Genomic DNA, 12,876 nt, shown 5'->3' with positions numbered 1-12,876 from the left:
ACGGCTTGTGACGTTATCAACAGGGTTAAATCATGAAATAATATTATGAGAAGTTTATTTTGTGCTAACGTTTCGTGATAAGGTCAGAACAGTGAGAAAGGCCTCATTCTAAAATACTCCCTCTATAAAAGAGTATAATCTAAACGCTCTTATCGGTTGAACTAAAATAATGACAAGTATTTTAAAACAGATGGAGTAATACATTTCTTCTTTCCTTTTTGTGGATACATTACTTCTTCTTTTTGCTGGCTTGAATTTGAACGTTTGCATACTTGAAACGAGTTGATGATGGTACTGCTACATCTTTCAGGTTACACGTCTGCTTCAGCTAGCTGCCCCCTTATTTCTGCTTCTTTTTCGATTTCTTTCTTCAGTGTTTTTGTTGCGGCATGATAGCACTCCAGACGTATGAATGTTATTTAAATCCGATCTATTAGTAAGATGCAAGGGCATTTCCAACACCGACTCTCAAACCACCACCCGCATCCATCTGAAACATGTGATTCGGATGTGTTATGTCATCCAACGCGGTACCCCCATCCATCCGCAGACCGGCTCAGACGTCCATTTTTCCCTCAAACCGGAGGGCTTTGCGGGCATCTAGACCGCTATGACCCATGCGTCCGACAAACTTGGTCCTACCCTAAACTCCTGCCCTCGCCTGTGCCCTTTCTCGTTAGAGCGGTTGCCCAGTATTCATGCCACTTCTAGAGCGCCAGCTCCGTGCTGATGCCGCCCAGAGCGGACAGGACCTCTCACTAGCGCCGGCATTGAAGCGGCTCACCACTTGAGCACCGCCAAACTATGTTCCCCTTGTCCGCGCTAGTTCAATGCCGCAGATATGTCACTGGCCAGGACGGGACAGATATGTACCGCATTCAAACGGGTTGCCCATCCGTCCGCCTGCCATCATTAAATAGCTACGTCGACTTAGAAACCAATTCCGACATTCGCATAGACACACCTAGCCGGTTGGTCTCATTGGCATCCGCTAGTTAAACGGGGCCACTCTCGGCAAAAACCACAGTACAACACGTCCGCTGCACATTCTTCTCCCGTGCACCACATCTTCCATGACAGCAAGCGGCAACGCATTGTGGGAGAGCCTCTCGACGGGCAGAAGCATGAGGTGTCCGCCCTTGCGGCCAATTGGAAGGACCACCGTGCCAGACAGATAGAGGTCGTCATGTCGGCCAGCTCCTCGGAGGTCTCCAACGACGACCCACCGATGGAGACGGGCTCCGATGACAACTCGATGCCCCTGCCCCCACCGGTTCATGTCGGCTTGACCCATGGAGCAGGTGTAGATGCACTTCAGTGACGCCATGGTGGAGGAGCAGCCAACGCCACCGTCGTTGTCGATGTTCTAGCAGGTGCAGGTGGAGCAGTGGTAGAACTTTTCCCTCCTCGAGCAGCACAGGCTGAGGGACGGCCAAATCTACGTCGCACGCAAGCAAGGTGGTCATAGTGTCCATGGTGTCGGAGAACCCTAACTTTGCCACTGAGCAGTAGGTGCTCTACAATAATAGTGGTGGAGACCTGTCCTAAACGTCTGGACAGTGGTGCCCGGGTGGTTTTTTAGCATTCAACATAGTGCCTCAGACGCGCGATGGATGCGTCCGTGCGTCCAAGTTACACAAATCAGCATCAAATTGAGGAGATGTTTGCGGATGTACGGACCTCCGCAATGTAGGACTCCAACACCCCTGACTCATCCAAAACCCCACCGAAGCCCTCACATTTTCACCATTTTCATATTATTTTTCAGGCCAAAGCTGGTGCTTTCACACCCTCTCCGCTCTAATTGTCGCCGCCATCCACCCCAGTTCCTGCCTTTTTTAGCGTCCACCGCCACATGTCCAAAGTGCCGCACACAATATTAACTTACCGAAACGCAACTTGCACCGCCGCAAAAGGAGGAGCAGGGAGGTAGCAGATGCGGTTGTTGGTTAGGCGGCACCTCTTAAGGTGAAGAAGCTCGACGGGAGGGGGCGCTAATGCACTTGCCGGCCCCGCCAAGCAGCAACAGTCGTCGTACTACTACACCACCAAGCAACACAGTCATCGGCATTGGTCCCCGACCACCTCCACTCTACACATGCCATGGAGCGTCGATCTCAACGTGACCATCAATTTAGCCGACTCGTCATCGCCACAACTTGTCCGATCACGGACATCGGTGCGTGGATCAACTAGGTTTCCCGCACTCTGTTTGCCAGTTTGTCTCAGCCGGGGGCGCGTCATAGCGGACGATGGGGAGATCTTGGGCATCATCCACGACGGAGGAGACTTCGAGGATGGGCAAGTGGATGACTCCCAGCCGGAGCCGGGCATGTAGACCCAACATACGGTGCTTTTGGGTGTGATTGCATATGTTCTCAACTATTTAAACATATATTTAATTTGCTATTGATCAACATACACATGCCAAATGGAGGATGCCTTTCGTAGGGCGGATCTTTGGTGCATATGGTAGGATGACCGGCTCTCGTATCTGTGTCCGTGGACGCGTCCGCGGATGTTTACTATGTCCGGATTAAGATACGCCATTGGGGACGCCCTCGAGGGCGGTTTGGGGCACAGCGTTGGAGCTGCCCTCGGCGGGTGAAAATCGTTTCAGAAGTATAAAGAGAGCTCGTGGGGAAATCATTCGAAATGTGCTTGCTCAGGAGATGAGACATTTGTACGCACCTTAGGAACTGATCCAGCTACAACGACAAGTTTCTTCCGTCGGCTGGTTCTGCCGCCATGGATGAGGACAACTGAGCACGAGGATGGTGCGGGATTGTCGAAGCGTCCCGAGTTGGGATTTTGGCGATGCAATCCTCCCTCGATCTCCGTCTCAATATGCTACAGCGACCTTCGCCGTTCGGTGGCTTTGGTGGCGACTGGCTCTTTGTTGCGGCTCAATCGCATGCTAGTGCCAACATGATCTTTACTTGCGTGACATTCACACCAAGACCATGCCAAGAGGGGTTATGATGGAAGACAATGAAGAAGAAGAGAACGACGACAGCTATCCTGGCCATGGGTTCCCTGAATACGATGATACAACAATGGGGGAAGAAGCTGAGCCGGTAATGCAGGAAGAAGCTGAGCCGGCAATGCCGGAAGAAGCTGAAGAAGAGGCATCGGATGAGCCCGTTGATGATCTAGGTCGGGCCATTGCCGATGCAAAGAGAAACTGCGCAAGTGATTTGGAGAAGAAGAAGTTGCAGCGCATGTTAGAGGATCACAAAAAATTGTTGTACCCAAATTATGAAGGTTACAAGAAAAAGCTGGGCACCACACTGGAATTGCTGCGATGGAAGGCAGAGAATGGTGTATCTGACAAGGGATTTGGAAAGTTGTTTGTAATGATAAAGGATATGCTTCCAAAGGACAATGAATTGCCCGAGAGTACGTACCAAGCAAAGAAGGCTGTCTGCCCTCTAGGGTTAGAGGTGCAGAAGATACATGCATGCCCTAATGATTGCATCATCTACCGCGGTGAGTACGAGGATTTGGATGCTTGCCCGGTATGTGGTGCATTGAGCTATAAGATCAGCCGCGATGACCCTGACGATGTCGAGGGCGAGCGCCCCAGGAAGAAGATTCCTGCCAAGGTGATGTGATATGCTCCTATAATACCACGGTTGAAACGTTTGTTCCAAAACAAAGAGCATGCCAAGGCGATGCGATGGCATAGAGAGGACCGTAAGAAAGACGGAAAGTTGAGAGTACCCACTGACGGGTCGCAGTGGAGAAAAATCGAAAGAAAGTACGGGGCAGATGACACAAGGAGCGTATGGTTTGGTCTAAGTGCAGATGGCATTAATCCTTTTGGGGAGCAGATCAGCAACCATAGCACCTGGCCTGTGACTCTATGTTTGTATAACCTTCCTCCTTGGTTGTGCATGAAGCGGAAGTTCATTATGATGCCAGTGCTCATCCAAGGCCCTAAGCAACCCGGCAACGACATTGATGTGTACCTAAGGCCATTAGTTGAAGAACTCTTACAACTATGGAATGGAACAGATGTACGTGCGTGGGATGAGCACATGGGGGAAGAATTTGACCTAAAGGCGTTGCTGTTCATGACCATCAAGGATTGGCCTGCTCTCAGTAACCTGTCAGGACAGACAAACAAGGGATACCACGCATGCACGCACTGTTTGGACGATACCGACAGTATATATTTGGCTAATTGTAAGAAGAATGTGTACCTGGGACATCGTCGATTTCTTCCGAGCAGGCATCCCGTAAGAAAGAAAGGCAGGCATTTCAAGGTGAGGCGGATCACCGGACGAAGCCTCACCACCGTACTGGTGCTGATGTACATGATATGGTCAAGGATTTGAAGGTGGTCTTTGGAAAGGGTCCTGGGGGACAACCTGTTCCGAATGACGCTGACGGACGCGCACCCATGTGGAAGAAGAAATCTATATTTTGGGACCTGCCCTATTGGAAAGACCTAGAGGTCCGCTCCGCAATCGACGTGATGCACGTGACGAAGAATCTTTGTGTGACCCTACTTGGCTTCTTGGGCGTGTATGGGAAGACAAAAGATACACCTGAGGCACGAGAGGACCAACAACGTATGGACGGAAAAGACGGCATACATCAGGGTCATGCAAGCTATGCCCTTACCAAATAAGAGAAGGAAATCTTCTTTGAATGCCTGCTCAGTATTAAGGTACCGTCTGGCTTCTCGTCGAATATAAAGGGAATAATAAACATGGCAGAGAAAAAAATTCCAGAACCTAAAGTCTCATGACTGCCACGTGATTATGACGCAACTGCTTCCGGTTGCATTGAGGGGGCTTCTACCGGAAAATGTTTGATTAGCCATTGTGAAGCTATGTGCATTTCTCAATGCAATCTCTCAGAAGGTAAGCGATCCAGAAATCATACCAAGGTTAGAGAATGATTTGGTGCAATGTCTTGTCAGTTTCGAGTTGGTGTTCCCACCATCCTTCTTCAACATCATGACGCACGTCCTAGTTCACCTATGCGAAGAGATTAACGTTTTGGGTCATGTATTTCTACACAATATGTTCCCCTTTGAGAGGTTCATGGGAGTCTTAAATAAATATGTTCATAACCGTGCTAGGCCAGAAGGAAGCATCTCCAAGGGCCGTCAAAATGAGGAGGTCATTGAGTTTTGTATTGACTTTATTCCTGACCTTAAGCCGATTGGTGTTCCTGAATCGGGGCATAAGGGCAGACTGGATGCAAATGGCACGCTAGGAGGGGAACAAATAATATGTATGGACGGACATTCTCTCATTGAAGCACAGTACAAAGTTCTACAGAATTCCGCCTTGGTGGCTCCGTATATGGATGAACACAAGAATTTGCTATGCTCCAAACACCCGGAGCGATCTGATGACTGGATTACACGTGAACAAACCAGGAGTTTCGCCAGCTGGTTGCAGACACGTACCATGCATGACACCTCTATTGAAGATGACCTGTACTTGCTGTCCCAGTTACCATCTTCGAATATAATGACTTTCAAAGGGTACGAGATAAATGGTAATACATTTTACACGATCGCCCAAGATAAGAAGAGCACCAACCAAAACAGTGGTGTCCGCTTTGATGCAGAAACCAAGACTGGAAAGGAAACATATTATGGTTATATACATGACATATGGGAACTTGACTATCGACGTGGTTTGTAGGTCCCTTTGTTTCGGTGCAAATGGGTCAATATGACACGAGGCGGGGTAACGGAAGACCCGCAGTACGGAATGACAACAGTGGATCTCAACAATCTTGCGTATGCAGACGAACCATTCGTCCTAGCCAATGATGTGGCACAGGTTTTCTTTGTGAAGGACATGTCTACCAAGCCAAGAAAAAGAAAAGATAAGGAAGTGAATGCATCGTACGATGAGCCAAAGCGGCACATAGTTCTTTCTGGGAAGAGAAACATCGTGGGAGTGGATGACAAGACAGACAAGTCAGAAGATTATGGAAAGTTTGATGAAATTGCTCCATTCACAGTGAATATTGACCCGAGCATCCCGTTAAGCAAAGGGACACACGTGAAGAAAAAGTTTCACACCCAAAGATCTGGGATGTGATCGGCTTCACTATCATCACTTTCTTCTGTGTTTCACACCCAGAAGGGAATCTCTGTAATAGTTAGGGTAGTTAATTATGTGTTTTCGCATTTGAAACGCGAAGAAATTTTATGTGCAAACAAATTCTTTCATGCCTTTACTGATTTTTAAAGTTAAGTTATTCACAAACTAGTGATTCACACTAATTTCAAATAATTCAAAATTTAAACTATTCAAATTTGAAAACTACGGGCACTAACAGAAAGTTTGTAATTTTTTGTACCTAAAGCAAAAATATTCACAAAGAAACTCTAAATACACAAAAAAACAACTCAAAAATAAATAAAGCAAAAAAATTAAAAAAAGCCCGCCTACTAGGCCAAAGCGGCCGGCATACGACTAGAAACCCAACCTGTTATTGGGCCAGGATGTAGGCCCGCAAAGGCCCAGTAGGCCAACAGGGCAGCACAGAACATGTAGGCCCAGTAGGCCTGCTTTGGAGAGGAGCTCGAGAGAGCTACCGCACGGGGGTTTATAAACCAGTGCGGTCGCCCCTCGGCTAGCGAGGTGGGACTAAACTTGCCGCACCACACCTGCGCCAGCGCACCCCCTTTAGTAGCGGGTCGTGGCACCAACCGGTACTAAAGGGGGTTGCTTCCCGCCGCTTGGCCTGGCCAAAACAGGCCTTTAGTACCGGTTGGTGGCTCCAACCGGTACTAAAGGCCCCTCCTATATAAACAACACTTACGAAAATTTCAGTTTCTCATCTGCTTCTTCTCCTCTGCACCGTCGCCCACCGTGCCCCCCGTACGTCTCCATCCCTCGTCGCCGCCCCGTCCCCGTCGTCGCAAGAAAAGGAAAAAAAGTTATGCTCAAATTTCAGTTTTTTTAAATTTTCAGTAAATCTGGTCAAACTATGGTCAAACTACTTATTCAAGAAGTATTAGTGTTACTAAATAATTATTCAAGAATATTAGTGTTATTAAATAATTATTTCACCTTTTTTGAATTTTGGTCAAATCTGGTCAAACTATGGTCAAACAATGGTCAAACTACTTATTCAAGAAATATTAGTGTTACTAAAAAATTATTATTTTTTAGAACAATAGTTTCAAACTCAAACAGTGAAATATGTGACTTCATGCTCAAGCTAAATTCCTGAGGGTTAATAGGATTGACATCTTACTATTATCAGGAAAACAACAAGTGCATACTTGGAAACGAGGGAGAATAGAACCCAGAAGTTAAGCGTGCTCAGGCTGGAGTAGTGAGAGGATGGGTGACCGTTCGGGAAGTTAGATGATTTGGAATGATGAGGGGTGATTAGAGATTAAATTGAGCAGTGACGAGGGGTGATTAGAGATTACAGGTTAAAATAATTCAGAAATTTGAAAAAAAAATTCAAAAAAAAAATTCAAAAAAAAATTCAAAAAAAAATCAGAAAATTTCCTTTAGTACCGGTTGGTGTTACCAACCGAGACTAAAGGTGGACCCTCCACGTGGAGGGCCTTTAGTCTCGGTTCTGGATTGAACCGGGACTAAAGGGTCAGGGCATTAGTGCCCAACCATGCAATGCCACGGTGTGTGGCGTTTCCAACAACTTGTTTACCATTTGCCACTTATCTAAAAAGGAAGCAACGTAGGCTGGTTTGACGTTTTCATATAGCGAAGAAACGTCACGGCTTGTGACGTTATCAACAGGGTTAGATCATGAAATAATATTATGAGAAGTTTATTTTGTGCTAACGTTTCGTGATAAGGTCAGAACAGTGAGAAAGGCCCCGTTCTAAAATACTCCCTCTGTAAAAGAGTATAATCTAAACGCTCTTATCGGTTGAACTAAAATAATGACAAGTATTTTAAAACAGATGGAGTAATACATTTCTTCTTTCCTTTTTGTGGATACATTACTTCTTCTTTTTGCTGGCTTGAATTTTAATGTTTGCATACTTGAAACGAGTTGATGATGGTACTGCTACATCTTTCAGGTTACACGTCTGCTTCAGCTAGCTGCCCCCTTATTTCTGCTTCTTTTTCGATTACTTTCTTCAGTGTTTTTGTTGCGGCATGATAGCACTCCAGACGTATGAATGTTATTTAAATCCGATCTATTAGTAAGATGCAAGGGCATTTCCAACACCGACTCTCAAACCAACACCCGCATCCATCTGAACCATGTGATCCGGACGTGTTATGTCATCCAACGCGGTACCCCCATCCATCCGCAGACCGGCTCAGACGTCCATTTTTCCCGCAAACCGGAGGGCTTTGCGGGCATCTAGACCGCTATGACCCATGCGTCTGACAAACTTGGTCCTACCCTAAACTCCCGCCCTCGCCTGTGCCCTTTCTCGTAAGAGCGGTTGCCCAGTATTCATGCCACTTCTAGAGCGCCAGCTCCGTGCTGATGCCGCCCAGAGCGGATGGGACCTCTCACTAGCGCCGGCATTGAAGCGGCTCACCACTTGAGCACCGCCAAACTGTGTTCCCGTTGTCCGCGCTAGTTCAATGCCGCAGATATGTCACTGGCCGGGACGGGACGGATATGTACCACATTCAAACGGGTTGCCCATCCGTCCGCCTGCCATCATTAAATAGCTACGTCGACTTAGAAACCAATTCCGACATTCGCATAGACACACCTAGCCGGTTGGTCTCATTGGCATCCGCTAGTTAAACGGGGCCACTCTCGGCAAAAACCACAGTACAACACGTCCGCTGCACATTCTTCTCCCGTGCACCACATCTTCCATGACAGCAAGCAGCACTGCATTGTGGGAGAGCCTCTCGACGGGCAGAAGCATGAGGTGTCCGCCCTTGCGGCCAATTGGAAGGACCACCGTGCCAGACAGATAGAGGTCGTCATGCCGGCCAGCTCCTCGGAGGTCTCCAACGACGACCCACCGATGGAGACGGGCCTCGACGACAACTCGATGCCCCTGCCCCCGCCGGTTCATGCCGGCTTGACCCATGGAGCAGGTGTAGACGCACTTCAGTGACGCCATGGTGGAGGAGCAGCCAACGCCACCATCGTTGTCGATGTTCTAGCAGGTGCAGGTGGAGCAGCGGTAGAACTTTTCCCTCCTCGAGCAGCACAGGCTGAGGGACGACCAAATCTACGGCGCACGCAAGCAAGGTGGTCATAGTGGCCATGGTGTCGGAGAACCCTAACTTTGCCACTGAGCAGTAGGTGCTCTACAATAATAGTGGTGGAGACCTGTCCTAAACGTCTGGACAGTGGTGCCCGGGTGGTTTTTTAGCATTCAACATAGTGCCTCAGACGCGCCATGGATGCGTCCGTGCGTCCAAATTACACAAATCAGCATCAAATTGAGGAGATGTTTGAGGATGTACGGACCTCCACAACGTAGGACTCCAACACCCCTGACTCATCCAAAACCCCACCGAAGCCCTCACATTTTCACCATTTTCATATTATTTTTCAGGCCAAAGCTGGTGCTTTCACACCCTCTCCGCTCTAATTGTCGCCGCCATCCACCCCAGTTCCTGCCTTTTTTAGCGTCCACCGCCACATGTCCAAAGTGTCGCACACAATATTAACTTACCAAAATGCAACTTGCGCCGCCGTAAAAGGAGGAGCAGGGAGGTAGCAGATGCGGTTGTTGGTTAGGCGGCACCTCTTAAGGTGAAGAAGCTCGACGGGAGGGGGCGCTAATGCACTTGCCGGCCCTGCCAAAGCAGCAATAGTCGTCGTACTACTACACCGCCAAGCAACACAGTCATCGGCATTGGTCCCCGACCACCTCCACTCTACACATGCCATGGAGCGTCGATCTCAACGTGACCATCAATTTAGCCGACTCGTCATCGCCACAACTTGTCCGATCACGGACATCGGGGCGTGGATCAACTAGGTTTCCCGCACTCTGTTTGCCAGTTTGTCTCAGCCGGGGGCGCGTCATGGCGGACGACGGGGAGATCTTGGGCATCATCCATGATGGAGGAGACTTCGAGGATGGGCAAGTGGATGACTCCCAGCCGGAGCCGGGCATGTAGACCCAACATACGGTGCTTTTGGGTGTGATTGCATATGTTCTCAACTATTTAAACATATATTTAATTTGCTATTGATCAACATACACATGCCAAATGGAGGATTCCTTTCGTAGGGCGGATCTTTGGTGCAAATGGTAGGATGACCGGCTCTCGTATCTGTGTCCGTGGACGCGTCCGCGGATGTTTACTATGTCCGGATTAAGATACGCCATTGGGGACGCCCTCGAGGGCGGTTTGGGGCACAGCGTTGGAGCTGCCCTCGGCGGGTGAAAATCGTTTCAGAAGTATAAAGAGAGCTCATGGGGAAATCATTCGAAATGAGCCTGCTCAGGAGATGAGAGATTTGTACGCACCTTAGGAACTGATCCAGCTACAATGACAAGTTTCTTCCGTCGGCTGGTTCTGCCGCCATGGATGAGGACAACTGAGCACGAGGATGGTGCGGGATTGTCGAAGCGTCCCGAGTTGGGATTTTCGCGATGCAATCCTCCCTCGATCTTCGTTGCAATATGCTACAATGCCCTTCGCTGTTCGGTGGCTTTGGTGGCGACTGGCTCTTTGTTGCGGCTCAATTGCCTGCTAGTGCCAACATGGTCTTTACTTGCGTGACATTCACACCAAGACCATGCCAAGAGGGGTTATGATGGAAGACAATGAAGAAGAAGAGAACGACGACAGCTATCCTGGCCATGGGTTCCCTGAATATGATGATACAACAATGGGGGAAGAAGCTGATCCGGTAATGCGGGAAGAAGCTGAGCCGGCAATGCCGGAAGAAGCTGAAGAAGAGGCATCAGATGAGCCCGTTGATGATCGTTGTCGGGCCATTGCCGATGCAAAGAGAAACTGCGCAAGTGATTTGGAGAAGAAGAAGTTGCAGCGCATGTTAGAGGATCACAAAAAATTGTTGTACCCGAATTATGAAGGTTACAAGAAAAAGCTGGGCACCACACTGGAATTGCTGCAATGGAAAGCAGAGAATGGTGTATCTGACAAGGGATTTGGAAAGTTGCTGGTAATGACAATGAATTGCCCGAGAGTACGTACCAAGCAAAGAAGGTTGTCTGCCCTCTAGGGTTAGAGGTGCAGAAGATACATGCATGCCCTAATGATTGCATCCTCTACCGTAGTGAGTATGAGGATTTGAACGCTTGCCCGGTATGTGGTGCATTGCGCTATAAGATCAGCCGCGATGACCCTGGTGATGTCGAGGGCGAGCGCCCCAGGAAGAAGATTCCTGCCAAGGTGATGTGATATGCTCCTATAATACCACGGTTGAAACGTTTGTTCCAAAACAAAGAGCATGCCAAGGCGATGCGATGGCACAGAGAAGACCGTAAGAAAGACGGAAAGTTGAGAGTACCCGCTGTCGGGTCGCAGTGGAGAAAAATCGAAAGAAAGTATGGGAAGGAGTTTGCAGATGACGCAAGGAGCGTATGGTTTGGTCTAAGCGCAGATGGCATTAATCCTTTTGGGGAGCAGAGCAGCAACCATAGCACCTGGCCTGTGACTCTATGTCTGTATAACCTTCCTCCTTGGTTGTGCATGAAGCGGAAGTTCATTATGATGCCAGTGCTCATCCAAGGCCCTAAGCAACCCGGCAACGACATTGATGTGTACCTAAGGCCATTAGTTGAAGAACTCTTACAACTGTGGAATGGAACAGATGTACTTGCGTGGGATGAGCACATGGGGGAAGAATTTGACCTAAAGGCATTGCTGTTCGTGACCATCAATGATTGGCCTGCTCTTAGTAACCTTTCAGGACAGACAAACAAGGGATACCGCGCATGCACGCACTGTTTGGACGATACCGACAGTATATATTTGGCTAATTGTAAGAAGAATGTGTACCTGGGACATCATCGATTTCTTCCGATCAGGCATCCCGTAAGAAAGAAAGGCAAGAATTTCAAAGGTGAGGCGGATCACCGGACGAAGCCTCACCACCGTACTGGTGCTGATGTACATGATATGGTCAAGGATTTGAAGGTGGTCTTTGGAAAGGGTCCTGGTGGACAACCTGTTCCGAATGACGCTGACGGACGCGCACCCATGTGGAAGAAGAAATCTATATTTTGGGACCTGCCCTATTGGAAAGACCTAGAGGTCCGCTCCGCAATCGACGTGATGCACGTGACGAAGAATCTTTGTGTGACCCTGCTTGGCTTCTTGGGCGTGTATGGGAAGACAAAAGATACACCTGAGGCACGAGAGGACCAGCAACGTATGCACAGAAAAGACGGCATACATCAGGGTCATGCAAGCTATGCTCTTACCAAAGAAGAGAAGGAAATCTTCTTTGAATGCCTGCTCAGTATTAAGGTACCATCTGGCTTCTCATCAAATATAAAGGGAATAATAAACATGGCATAGAAAAAATTCCAGAACCTAAAGTCTCATGACTGCCACGTGATTATGACGCAACTACTTCCGGTTGCATTGAGGGGGCTTCTACCGGAAAACGTTCGATTAACCATTGTGAAGCTATGTGCATTTCTCAATGCAATCTCTCAGAAGGTAATCCATCCAGAAATCATACCAAGGTTAGAGAATGATTTGGTGCAATTTCTTGTCAGTTTCGAGTTGGTGTTCCCACCATCCTTCTTCAACATCATGACGCACGTCCTAGTTCACCTATGCGAAGAGATTAACATTTTGGGTCCTGTATTTCTACACAATATGTTCCCCTTTGAGAGGTTCATGGGAGTCTTAAAGAAATATGTTCATAACCGTGCTAGGCCAGAAGGAAGCGTCTCCAAGGACCGTCAAGATGAGGAGGTCATTGAGTTTTGTATTGATTTTATTC

Source organism: Triticum dicoccoides, chromosome 7A, assembly GCF_002162155.2.
Source record: "Triticum dicoccoides isolate Atlit2015 ecotype Zavitan chromosome 7A, WEW_v2.0, whole genome shotgun sequence".
In the NCBI taxonomy this organism is placed as follows: Eukaryota; Viridiplantae; Streptophyta; class Magnoliopsida; order Poales; family Poaceae; genus Triticum; species Triticum dicoccoides.
Note: the sequence above shows the minus strand (reverse complement) of the source record.